Below are 13,662 nucleotides of genomic sequence, written 5' to 3'. Positions count from 1 at the left end.
ATGATATCATGCCCGACCTCAAAACACCAACAACATATCACATCACAAGTACTAAAAATTGAGTTTTTAAATGTACCTTGATATTCATATTTGCTAGATTCACATCTCCGACCACCTCCTCTATCCTCCTCACATCGCCTATCATCATCATGATGTAAATGCCATGTTCTACTTCTTTCAACTCCACTACCTCGACTACGCTCATCAACATGCCTATCATGCATCGCCTCTTCTTCACAACCCATACATTTTTTTCGTAGAGGCTTAAACTCCTTCTCCCACATTTTATCCAACCCTCTCAACATTGTTTGAAATTGACGATCGTCAACCATTATACCTGCAAGAAAAGGTTAGAATTAACAATAAAAGATAAGTTTTCTCACCACGAATCCTCAATGATCACTCCAATGGAAATTCACTCGACTCATTTTTTTTTTCACTACAAAATACTCACCGGTCACTCCAAAGAAATAACGCTCGCACTCAAGTGTTTTTCACTCGAATTTGATAGTTCTCTCAAAGGTGTGCTCAATTTTTGTACTTGTATATCAAACTAACAAGATTCAACTTGTGGACACTTGCAACTGTCTCACTTGGACTGCACAAAATAAAGAACACTAGAATAACGTAGATATTACAACAATACAATGGATAACACAGGATCTGAAAACATAATCGAAGTTTTAGAAAGATCTTGAATAACAACGAACAGATAACACAGATCTGAAAACAGAAACGAAGAAATGACACAGATATGATAACAGAACGAAATTTATGTTTTTCTTTTCTTATATAGAAATATTTGACAATAGAAACGAAAGGATACCACAGATCTGATAACAGAACGGATATTTTTTTTATTTTTAGACAGATCTGAAAATAACAACAAAAACGATAACTTACTTGAATTCAATGAGCCAAAGCTCTGATACCAAATGATACGAATCCTCGTACGAAAGAAAGGCAAGCACGAATATAGAAATCGCACCCTCAATTCAATAACAAACAAGGAACGATTATTTTGTCCCGATCTTTTGAACAAGTAATGATTTTGTGATATTCACCTCTAAGCGATTATAACTTAGCAACAAATATCAACGATAAAACAATTGAATTTCAAACGAACCTTCAAAGAACTTGTTTTGACAATCCGTGCGAAGAACAATCGACAAACGCCACAAAGATGAAAATCTTTGATAAGTTTGATTTTGATAAACACAAAGCACAAGCCTTGCAAATTGAGAGAAATCTCCAATAATTTGTTATAATCTGAATTGGTTCGTTCTTCATTCATATACATTGAATATATAATAATCAATACATGAAAAGTATTGCACAAAGTCATAAAGAAAGTTGTGAAAAAATTCTACACGGAACTGGACCGCGGGTGCGCTGCAGACTGGACTGCAGGTGCGGTCAGGCTTCGGAAAAAAAAATTTAAAAAAAAATATATTTTTTTAAACATGACCGCGGGTGCGGCCCTGTTTTGAGCGCGGGTGCGCTAGACCTTCGGCAATTGCACTTGAATAACATTCCAAAGACCTCCAATATCATTCCCATGATTCCCAACCTCCTCTAATTTAGACATCCAACTTGTAGGACTTCCTTGATAGCTCATCATGAGTCCTTGAAGTGCATATTTAAACTTCTTGCTTCTTCCCATTGTTATAGGTCCTTCAGGCATTCTTTGTTGAACTCCACCACTTGCTTGAATATGCTTGATTCATCATCTTTTATCACAATCAAGCTTGAAAGTCCGAAGCAACAACGCATCTTAAATATTCCCCCAAACATTTGCACACGGTGCCTAACCAGAATCATATCAGTGAGAAATGTGAAATTTTTAAAGACCATAAAAGTTTGAGGTATTTGTTTTCGCAGAAGGAATTGAATATGAGGCAGCGGAGGTGGTTGGAGCTGCTAAAAGACTATGATTGCACCATTAGCTATCATCTTGGAAAAGCTAATGTCGTTGCAGATGCTTTAAGCCGTAAATCCAGTTATTTATTTGGTTCCATGATTCAGAAACCGTTATTACTCGATTTGCAAAGGAACGAAATAACTCTGGTATCTCCAGGTACAGTAGATCAGTTATCTGCACTAGTTCATCGCTCTACTTTGATTGATCGTATTCTAAAGGAGCAACAATTGGATATTCAGTTATTAGAGTTGAAGAATAAAAATGATTTAACAGGAGTTTCTGAATTTGGTTTGAATCGTGATGGTTTATTGACCTTTCGAGGTAGAATTTTTTTCTTAGGGGTGATGACATTCAGAAAGATATACTTATTGAAGCTCATACAACGCCATATTCAGTTCATCCTGGCAGTACCAAAATGTATCAAGATCTTCGACGTCTTTATTGGTGGCCAGGTATGAAGAAAGATATCATGTTATTTATTTCTGAATGTCTAACCTGTCAGCAGGTTAAGATTGAACATAAAAGACCTGCGGGGACTTTGCTATCTCTCCCTATACCTGAATGGAAATGGGAACACATCACCATGGACTTCGTAACGGGACTTCCAAGAACACCAAAGGGTTACAATTCCATCTGGGTAATTGTTGATAGGTTAACCAAGTCAGCTCATTTTCTTCCAGTAAAGATAACGTTTACAATGAACCAATATGCTGAAATTTATGTAGCTGAAATTGTAAGACTTCATGGAATACCTGTATCAATTGTATCTGATCGTGACCCAAGGTTTACTTCTGAGTTCTGGAAGAGTTTGCACAGAGCCTTGGGCACCAATTTGGCCTTTAGTACAGCATATCATCCCCAGAGTGACGGGCAATCCGAAAGGATAATTCAAATTCTGGAAGATATGTTACGAGCTTGTACAATTGATTTCCCAGGAAGGTGGGATTCCAAATTGCCTCTTGTCGAATTTACGTATAACAATAGCTACCAATCTTCAATCGACATGGCACCCTATGAAGCTTTATATGGAAGAAGGTGCCGATCTCCATTATACTGGGAAGAAGTAGGTGAAAGGAAGATGTTGGGCCCGGAGTTGGTTCAACAAACAGAAGATGTTGTGGCATTGATCCAAGAAAGAATGAAGACTGCCCAGTCTAGACAGAAAAGTTACGCTGATGTACGTCGACGACCTTTGACATTCGAGGTAGGTGATCATGTTTTTATTAAAATAGCCCCTTTTAAGGGAGTGATGCGGTTTGGCAAGAAAGGTAAGTTAAGTCCTTGATACATTGGGCCGTTTGAAATTCTCGACAAGATTGGAGACCGAGCCTATCGTCTTGCATTGCCACCAGACTTGGATCGAATGAACAATGTCTTTCATGTGTCTATGCTACGCAAATATCTTCCCAATCCATCTCATGTTCTTCGACATGAATCATTAGATCTTTTACCTAACCTAAGCTACGAAGAAGTACCGGTTCAAATTCTTGATCGCAAGGTAAAAGAATTAAGAAATAAAGAGATTGGTATTGTAAAAGTTCTATGGCGGAATCATATGATTGAAGAGGCGACGTGGGAACCGGAGAAAGAAATGAAACATTGTTATCCCAATTTATTCAACGGTAAGCAAATTTCGGGGACGAAATTTTTATAAGGAGGGGAGATTGTAATAGCCCAAACTTTTATCATGTAAATCCTTATGGTTTATTATTGTTATGATCATGTTTTATGCTTTACTGGTTGAGATTATGTTGAATGGTTACTGGTTATGGATATCTTTATTTGAATGGTTATTGTTTTGTATTATGTTTTTAGTTGGTGATGATTATGAAAATGAATGGGTAGAATAGAAAGTTGATTTGGAGCCAAATAGAAAATGGAAGTGCAGAAATGGTATGACAAATGTGGCAGTAGTTGTGGTTTTTAGTATAATGTTTTGTATATTGATCCAATAGATGTGAGGCCACTTCCATTAGAAAGATAAGATATAAGGCTATAAGTTTCTTATTTTGAGTTTTGTTTAAATCATTAGGGAAGACGAGCCAAAAGTGGCCCGAAGTGTGTCGTGTGTTTCGTGGTTTCTGCACTGACACATGTTGGGAGAATGAGCATAACTTTTTACTCAGACCCCTAAATGACCTGAAATTTAGAGAGGTTCAAGAAAACACATAGGGCTACAACTATCATGTTTACCACTTTGGCTATTTCGGAAGATAAATTGCATTTTTGGTCCCTGGCAGAGGGTACACGGACCCCGGCCATGCAAAATGAGTGATTTCCCGAGTGTACATGGACCTATACACGGAGGGGGGCACGGGGTCCGTGTCTATGGCATAGAAAACACGTTTTTGGAGGTATTGATGGCTTATAAACTCAATTCTATAAACTTCTACTGATTTCCTATCATTCTCTCTTCTCTCCTATCGGTTTAAGGTTTTCTCTCCTCCATCTCCTCACTCCAAGTTCAAGGATTATAGTACACTTCTTAGTTGCTCCTACCTAAATCTTCAAGCTTAAAGGTAAGAACTTACTATTCTTGGAGTTTATAAGGGTTTGGAGTATTGAGGGTTAATTTGGGTTCATGATTCATTGGATTATTGGAGACGATTTATGATTATGATTGTGATTATTGTTGTAGGATTTCCTTCAAGAACATCTAAGCATTCATATGGTTTGGTAGTAAGTGAAAGCTTTTCCTTGTGCTCACATGATTTATATATTTATCAAGCCATGTTATTGCTAACTAGCTCCTCCCATTGACATATAATCGATATGTATATTGTTATATATATTCATTGTTCAAAGATTGCTATGGAATTCATTGACAAAGGAGCTAGTAACTCATTGTTCCTACCAATTGTTTGATGTAATGCCTTAATGAGATTTCCTATGATTAAAGCCAAGGAATGATAGTAATTCATGCATGTCATTGGCCAATCACATGATGATGAAGTATCTCTCGCAGTTTTGATATTTATATCAAAGAGATACTTGCCACAGGTCACAGGTCACAGAACTATCATTTCTTTCTTTTAATTCATGATATGATACACTTTACATTGATTTGAGATTTTTGATTCATTCTTTATCGCCATTGCCATAGCCATGTTCTAAGCCCAAGCTATGTATATGTAATTGCTATGTATAGCTTCTTACTTACTGAGTTTTATTCTCATTCCAGTTATGTCATGTGATGCAGGTGATAAAAAGGACTGAAATGGATTGTTCGAGGCGGGGGAAGTCATATAAGAGGCCAAGTGAAAGACTTTTTGGTTTTGTTATCTTGAATTTTGGTGGAATGAACATATTTAATGTTTTAAAATGTCATGTATTAGGCTAAATGAATGATGGGGAAAATTTTTTGTTGGCTTTTGGTTATGTGTTGAAGGATATGATTGTAAATGGTTATGTATATTAGTGCGTAAAATAGTTATGATGTAAATGATATATTGTTCTTTCCCTTTTAAATGCAAATGCTTCCGCGTATGTCATTTATTTTAAATGTTATTGTCATGGGAGTGGGGTTGTCTCAAGAACCTCTTACCAACATCCTAAGGATTGATTTGAACCATGGCTAAGGGCCCTATGCCAGCCACAATTCGCATCACACCAGAAACGAACCATACGTCCCAACCAAGCACAAATTCTGCGCGTGGGATGTTGCTGTGGTTCTTGCTGTCATGGACCATTCTAGTGGCCATTTGGTTGGCCATGGCATGATCTAGACATCAAGAGGTAGGGTGTGAACCGTGGCTAAAGGCCATAGGCCAACCAAGATCCACACCATTCCTCAAAACCCGAAACACACTTGCTGTAAAATGAGAAGGGCCGAAAGGGGAAGGGGCTGTTCTTGTGTTTTGATTTAAAAACCGATGCAACCATGGACCAAGCCTCAAAAGGGAGACTTGGTCACGTCTTATAAATGCTAGGGAGGTTTTCTAACCATGGCTATAGGCCCCTAGGGCAGCCAAGATCAGAAACCTCCTCTATGGACAACAACTCACAAATCGAGCACAATAAGACACTTAATGGGGTGTTGCTGTCAACTCTGGATTTCGGCTAGCATGGGACTTGAACCAATGGACAAACGTGTTCCTAACATGTCCTAGTACATGCCTAGGAGAAGGCTTGGAAGCCTGGAATCGAACAAATACCTGAAACCATAAAAAACATAGGAACCGTGAAGCACAAGAGGAACCGAAAAATTATGCATCTTTTATTTTCGAAATGTTCTTGATATATTTCGGTTATGCCATGGAAATGCTGATCATATAATGTTTAAAAATGTTAATATGACTTGATTGAAGAGCAAGGAAAATATAAACATGCCTGGTTTCGTTTTGAAAAGAAAACGAACGAAACGCAACGACGCGGCGCAGAGGAGACGGAGCGCTTTTCTACCTTGTTTTCTTTCTCGGTTTTCTCTCCTAATTCTTGCTATGATGCTCATGTTTTTTAACTGAATAGCTCTCAAAATTTCGGTGATGGGGGAGAGGAATGATGGTTAGGAGAGTGAGGGGAAGGGGTTGCAATATAAGGGGGATGGCAAGACCAAGTCTACCTCTCTTTTGAATTTTGAATTTGTTTGCTAACCAAATGATTGTTGGAGAGGGAAATGGATGGGGTGTGGCAGAATCATACATGCTAACAAGGCTAGTATCTTGATCTAATATTAAATAATTAAGGGTGATTAATAAATGAAAAGATTATCATGCTAAGGAATGACAATGAAAGGGTCAAAGGTGAGTTGGCAAGGAATTGGTTAATCATATAAGGGGGCCAAAAATTAACAATTAATTGGAGTGGATATATTGTTTAGTTAGTAAATTTTTAAACCTTAAGAGCCTTACTTATCCTTTAAATAATTTAAGGAATTAACATCTTAATTATGGAACCTAATTGAACTTATTTCCTACTTACCTCAAGTTACTAAAATAATTCCTTAAACCTCCTTTTAACTTAAATTAACTTATTAGCTAGCTAAAATAAACTCTGGGAATGATTTCTTACTTTTAAATTTTATCTCAAAACTCCAACTCCAGTCCGGCCTCACTGAATTAACTGAAAAGATAAAAATTAAACTACAGCATAAAATAATTAACTTTAAAGGAAATCATTTAAATACTCATGCAATAAAATCAGTTTAATTTAAAATACTAGAATTATGCATGGCTTATACTTAGTCTGATTTACGGGTTCTACAACTCTCCCCCCTTAAAATAAATTAAAACTTACCGAATAACTCAGGGTACCGACTCCTCATCTCTGGCTCAGACTCCCATGTAGCTTCCTCCTCTGAATGGTTAAGCCATTTGACTTTCACTCGCTTAACCAGCTTGTTCCGAAGCTTCTTCTCCTGGCTGTCTAAGATCTGCACTGGTCTCTCCTCATAAGTCAGGTTCGGAGTAAGCTGCAACGGCTCAAAGTTCAAACATGCGAAGGATTCGCCATGTACTTCCTCAGCATAGAGACATGGAACACATTGTGTACTCCGGCCAGATTCGGCGGAAGAGCCACACGATAAGCTAACGTCCCAACTCTGTCGAGGATCTCAAATGGTCCAATGAATCTCGGACTGAGTTTCCCTTTCTTTCCGAACCGCATGACACCCTTCATAGGTGCTACCTTCACGAAAACATGGTCGTCAACGGAAAACTCTAGATCTCTCCTCATCTGATCTGCATAGCTCTTCTATCGGCTCTGAGAAGTCTGCATCCTATCACGGATCTTGACTACTACGCCGGCAACCTGTTGAATAATCTCTGGACCCAACTCTGATCTCTCTCCTACTTCGTCCCAATGAACAGGAGATCTACACTTACGGCCATATAGTGCCTCATACGGAGCCATACCAATAGACGACTGGAAGCTGTTGTTGTAGGTGAACTCTACCAATGGCAAGTTCGACTCCCAACTCTCAGAGAAATCAATCACACAAGCACGGATAAGATCCTCCAAAATCTGAATAACTCGCTCTGACTTCCCATCTGTCTGAGGGTGGAAAGCTGTGCTAAACAGCAACTTCGTACACACTGCCAAATGCAAACTCTTCCAGAACGCGGAAGTGAATCTAGGGTCTCTGTCAGATACGATAGAAACTGGGATACCATGAAGTCGGACTATCTTCCGGATGTACAACTCGGCATACTGAATCATGGTGAAAGTCGTCTTAATAGGCAAGAAGTGAGCTAATTTGGTAAGACGATCTACAATCACCCAGATAGCATTTGATCCTCTGACTGACTTCGGCAATCTGGTCACAAAGTCCATGGTAACATTCTCCCACTTCCACTAGGGAATGGGAAGAGGCTTGAGCAAACCTGCTGATCTATGATGCTCTGCCTTCACTAACTGGCAAGTCAGACACTCGGATACAAATCGTCATATGTCTTTCTTCATCCCAGGCCACCAATACAATGACTGCAGATCTCTGTACATCTTCGTACTCCCTAGATGAATAGAGTACGTCGACATGTGGGCCTCTGATAGAATATGTGCTCGAATAGAACCACTGGTGGGAACCCACATCCTGTCTCGGTATCTCACAATACCATCGCTGACTGAATACAAGATACTGACCTTGGCCTCATCTCTCTGCTTCCACTTTGCTAACTGCTCATCTGCTGACTGACCACTGCGAATACGGTCTAGAAGAGAGGAATGAATAGTCAAGGTAGATAGACGGGGAACTCTACCTCGAGGATAAGTCTCTAGACCAAACCTCTGTATCTCAGTCTGAAGAGGTCTCTGAATCGTCAAATGAGCCATCACTGCGACTTTTCTTCTCAATGCATCCGCAACTACATTAGCTTTATCCGGGTGGTAGCTAATGTCACAGACATAAGCCTTCACAAGCTCCAACCAATGCCTCTGACGCATGTTCAGCTCCTTCTGCGTAAAGAAATACTTGAGGCTCTTGTGGTCGGTAAAGATCTGGCACTTCTCTCCATACAGATAATGCCTCCAAATCTTCAAGGCAAAAACTATGGCAGCCAACTCTAGGTCATGGGAAGGGTAATTCTTCTCATGAGTTTTCAATTGTCTAGAAGTATATGCTATCACCTTCCCATGCTGCATCAATACTGCGCTCACACCGAGCTTCGAAGCATCGGTATACAGAACAAACTCACCGGGTCCTGACGGCATGGCCAAAACTGGTGCTGAGATAAGAGCTTGCTTCAAAGTATCGAAGCTCTTCTGACACTCCTCGCTCCACACAAATTTCACATTCTTCTTGGTCAATGCTGTGAGTGGAACGACAATAGAGGAGAATCCTTTAATGAACTTCCTATAATATCCTGCTAGCCCAAAAAAACTGCGGATCTCTGATGCATTCTGCGGCACAACCCAATCTCTGACTGCTGCAACTTTCGCTGGGTCTACCTCAATACCACTGCTAGAAACAATGTGGCCTAAGAACGCCACCTTCTCTAACCAGAATTCGCACTTACTGAACTTTGCGACTAACTTGTGCTTCTGCAAGGTCTGCAACACTGTGGCCAGATGTTTGCTGTGATCCTCCTGATTCTTGGAGTAGAAGAGAATTTTGTCTATGAATACTATCACAAACTGGTCAAGATACGGCTGAAATATGCGATTCATGAGATCCATGAAGATCGCTGGCGCATTCGTCAGACCGGACGGCATCACAAGGAACTCATAGTGGCCATAACGAGTCCTAAAAGCAGTCTTGGAAACATCAGCATCTTTCACCGTCAACTGGTGATAACCGGAACGCAGGTCAATCTTCAAAAATACCGAAGCTACCTGCAACTGATCAAATAGATCCTCAATCCGTTGAAGTGGGTACTTGTTCTTCACTGTAACCATGTTCAACTCCCGGTAATCGATGCAAAGTCTCATAGAGCCACCCTTCTTCTTCACAAATAAGACTGGCACGCCCCATGGTGAAAAACTCGGGCGAATGAACTCCTTATCTAGAAGTTCCTGAATTTGCTTCTTAAGCTCTGCCATCTCTGTCGGTGCTAGTCGGTACGGTGCTTTCGAAATCGGAGCCGTACCTGGCATAAGCTCAATAGAAAACTCCACCTCTCTCTCGGGTGGCAAACCAGAGACGTCCTCAGGAAAAACATCTAAGAAGTCTCTAACAATCGGAACATCTGCGGCTGACTGACTGGGTGCCTCGGGGACAGATATAAAAGTTGCTAAAAATGCCCGACACCCTCTATGCATGAGCTTCCTAGCCTGGACAAAAGGAATAATGCGCGGTAAAGGAAAGTACCAGTCTGGCTCGAACAAGAACTGCGCCATTCCAGGCGGTCGGACTAGAACAGATCTCCGCTGGAAGTCAATCAAAACTCTGTTCCGCAATAGCCAATCCAACCCTAGAATGATTTCAAACTCTGGCATCGGCAACACGATCAGATCCGCATAAACAAGGTTTCCATGGAGCTCAAGATCTATATCTCGGATCACATTGTTAGCTGCCATCTCCTCACCATAAGGCAATACTACTGAATAGGCTACATCTAGCACGATGGTCTTAACTTTGAGAAAATTAGCAAATACCTCCGAAATAAATGAGTGAGTGGCCCTTGAATCTATAAAGGCCTTCGTAGCGGAACCATATATAAATATTCTCCCTGAAAGGTTGGAATACTAAGCTGAGCCCAATAATCACAAGAACTAACTTATAGACATGCAAAGGTCAAAGTTCTTCTAACCTAATTCCCGAAAATAATATTGAGTAGAGCATGCAATCCTATCGCAATTCTAAGTTCAAGATCTCAATCCCGATTCCCAAAACATTAGATCCCAAATGTAAACTTAAAGCTTAAATGTACATGTCATAAGCATGGTCTCCGGGTTCGTTTCCGTGGCATGGAGAGCAAAAAATCTGCCTTGGGTAGGCAGATTCCTCTGAGGGCACTGCATCATCATGTGGTCTGGACTGTCACACTTGTAACACTTCCCTGAGCCAAACATACATGCTCCAGGATGGCAACGTGAGCACTTAGGGCAAACTGGGTGCTCAAAAGTCCTCGGGGCTGGGCGTCCCCGCTGCTGCTGCTGCTGCTGCTGCTGCTGCTGCTGACCTCTGTTTCTAGGTGGGACGTGAAAAGGCCTCTTGTTCTGCTGCTGATGCTGTTGAGGAGGAGGGCGGTGCGGTACCTGGACTGGGCGCTTGCCCTGGCGGTCTCTCTCGATATCACGCTGATCCTGCTATGCGGCTAAAGCTTTGGAGACAGCGACCTCATAAGTAGTAGGGTCAGACACCCTAACATCACGGCGCAAGATCGGCCGTAGACCCACCAAGAAATGCATCAACTTGGCTTTAGCATCATTCACGATCAAGGGCACAAAATGACAACCCCTCTCAAACTTACGGATGAACTCCGTAACAGTCAGATCTCCCTGCCTCAGGCTCGTGAATTCTGTGGTCAACCTAGGTGCGCACCTCCTCAGTGAAATATTTGGAATAGAATACCTCCGTGAAGCGTGTCCAGCTCAACGTAGCCAAGTTCAGGGCTACTGACGCTCCTTCCCACCATAAGCGGGCATCTCCTCCGAATAAGTAGGTGGCATAACGAACTCGGTCCGCATCTCCAAGCTCCATGAACTCGAAGATAACCTCGAGGGACTTGATCCAGCCCTCGGCAATCATGGGGTCCGTCGTCCCTGAAAACTCCTTAGGACGCATCTTCATGAATATATCATAGACACCCTCGGGCCCTGTCGGACTGGCTGTCACAGCATGGTTCCCCACAAACTGTGCGAAGAACTGAGTCATCCCAGCTAGCATCTGGGCATTCATGTCCGGTGGAGGTGGTAAATCTCTCTCCTGCCTCTGCTCCTCCCTTTCCTCTTGGCGAGGCTCATCATTTCTAGTGCACTCAAGAATGCGTCTACGGGGCATATTGTTCCATACATAACCTATACGTAACTAAAATGCATAATTCCATAATTTATTTAAATTTAAATACTGAACAATAAAATAAATCTGGACGTAAAACATTACAAGAAAACATGCTGTTAAATAATTCATGCTTTAAATAAAATGCGTAAATGTAAACTTACAGACTGAAGATGTGACTTCGTGAGCTTCTCGTGGTCAGTAGTAATACAACCCTTTACAGAACCATTGCTCTGATACCAGCTATAATGGCCCGAAAATTTGTGATTGAAAATTTGCGGAAAATTTAAAATTTTCTTTTAAATAATTAAAATGTATCATTCGAAGTTCAACCGATAGATAAAGTTTAATATTAAAAATAGCAGCGGAAGTAAATATTTGTTTGAAAAATAACAATTTAAGAACAAATTCAACAAAAATAAATGTTTGAGCATAGAAATGGTAAATGCTAAAATGAGCTCCTCGGGTTCCACTACTTCCGACCCAAGCTAGCTCACTGGTCCCCGCCCTTGGCCCCGACATCATCAGTACCTACAACAATCAGGTCTAGTGAGCCTAAAGACTCAGCATGCATATATCGTAAATAACGAGTAAATAATATAATAAAGTTGCATGGGAGTAAAATGTCATGTCATGAGGCATAATGTGAAAATAACTTGTCATGAGCAATTATAATATGTGCATAACTGAAATGAAAATCACAGTGAAAATGTTTGCTCCTTGGAGCCCTGTAATAAAATAGCATGTCATAAATTTTCTGTTGAGATTATGGTCTACGCAAGTGACCCCTGCACTGAACTGAACTGAACTGACCGATAACTTGCGATCGGGTGAAATAATGAACGTCTGATCAGACTAATGCCACAGTATACTGGGTGGTACATAACTAAACTGACCGGTAACTGGCGACCGGATAATACAATGCTCCCATGATACTGAAATGGCCACAAGCAATATCGCATAAATATCAAAAATGAATATTTTATATTTTTATGCAAGTAATATAATTAAATGGCGTAATGAAATATCCTGTATTATTTTACCACATGGATTGGATTGTTCCCAGGCTCGCTACGACCTAAATTTAACATGAAAAATATGCAAATGATTTTCTTGACCAAACTTTGTAATTGAATCCAAAAACGAGACAATTACGCCCAACGACTTTGTATTTAATCATGACTCCGTGCCATCTCGAACCAACACCGAACCCTCATTTAGTCATGATTAAAATACACTTAAAATGATGAAGTAATGCTCCAAAAATGATAAGGGCCGAAATTTGGGTGAATGAAGGCCAAAACATGAAACTCTCTTTCGAGAGTCAATTTGGCACATCGCACCGTAATTTCTCGTACGACCTCAAAAATGATCCGAATCACGAACGGCCAAAAACATGACCTTCCCAACTCGATGAGGCACTGTCCAGTCCAAGGCCATAGGCTAAAAGCCAACCAAGAACTCGAACGAGCCACTGAACCGACGCAGCAAGTTGCTGTCACAAAAATACAGCAGCTCTGCTTTGGTTTCCTTGCAACATTTGCGAGGCTAATGGCCATTGGGGCTTGAACCACCGACCAGAACCTCTTACGAACATTTAATTAATGATTTGAACCATGACTAAGGGCCCTAGGCCAGCCAAAATTCACATCACACCAGAAACGAACCATACGTCCCAACCGAGCACAAATTCTTTGCGTGGGATGTTGCTGTGGTTCATGTTGTCATGGACCATTCCAGTGGCCATTTGGTTGAACATGGCATGAACTAGACATCAAGAGGTAGGGTGTGAACCATGGCTAAGGGTCATAGGCCAACCAAGATCCACACCATTCCACAAAACCCGAAACACACTTGCTGTAAAATG

The sequence above is a fragment of the Primulina eburnea genome, chromosome 6 (assembly GCF_022965805.1).
Source record: "Primulina eburnea isolate SZY01 chromosome 6, ASM2296580v1, whole genome shotgun sequence".
In the NCBI taxonomy this organism is placed as follows: domain Eukaryota; kingdom Viridiplantae; phylum Streptophyta; class Magnoliopsida; order Lamiales; family Gesneriaceae; genus Primulina; species Primulina eburnea.
This window is presented reverse-complemented; position numbering follows the sequence as displayed.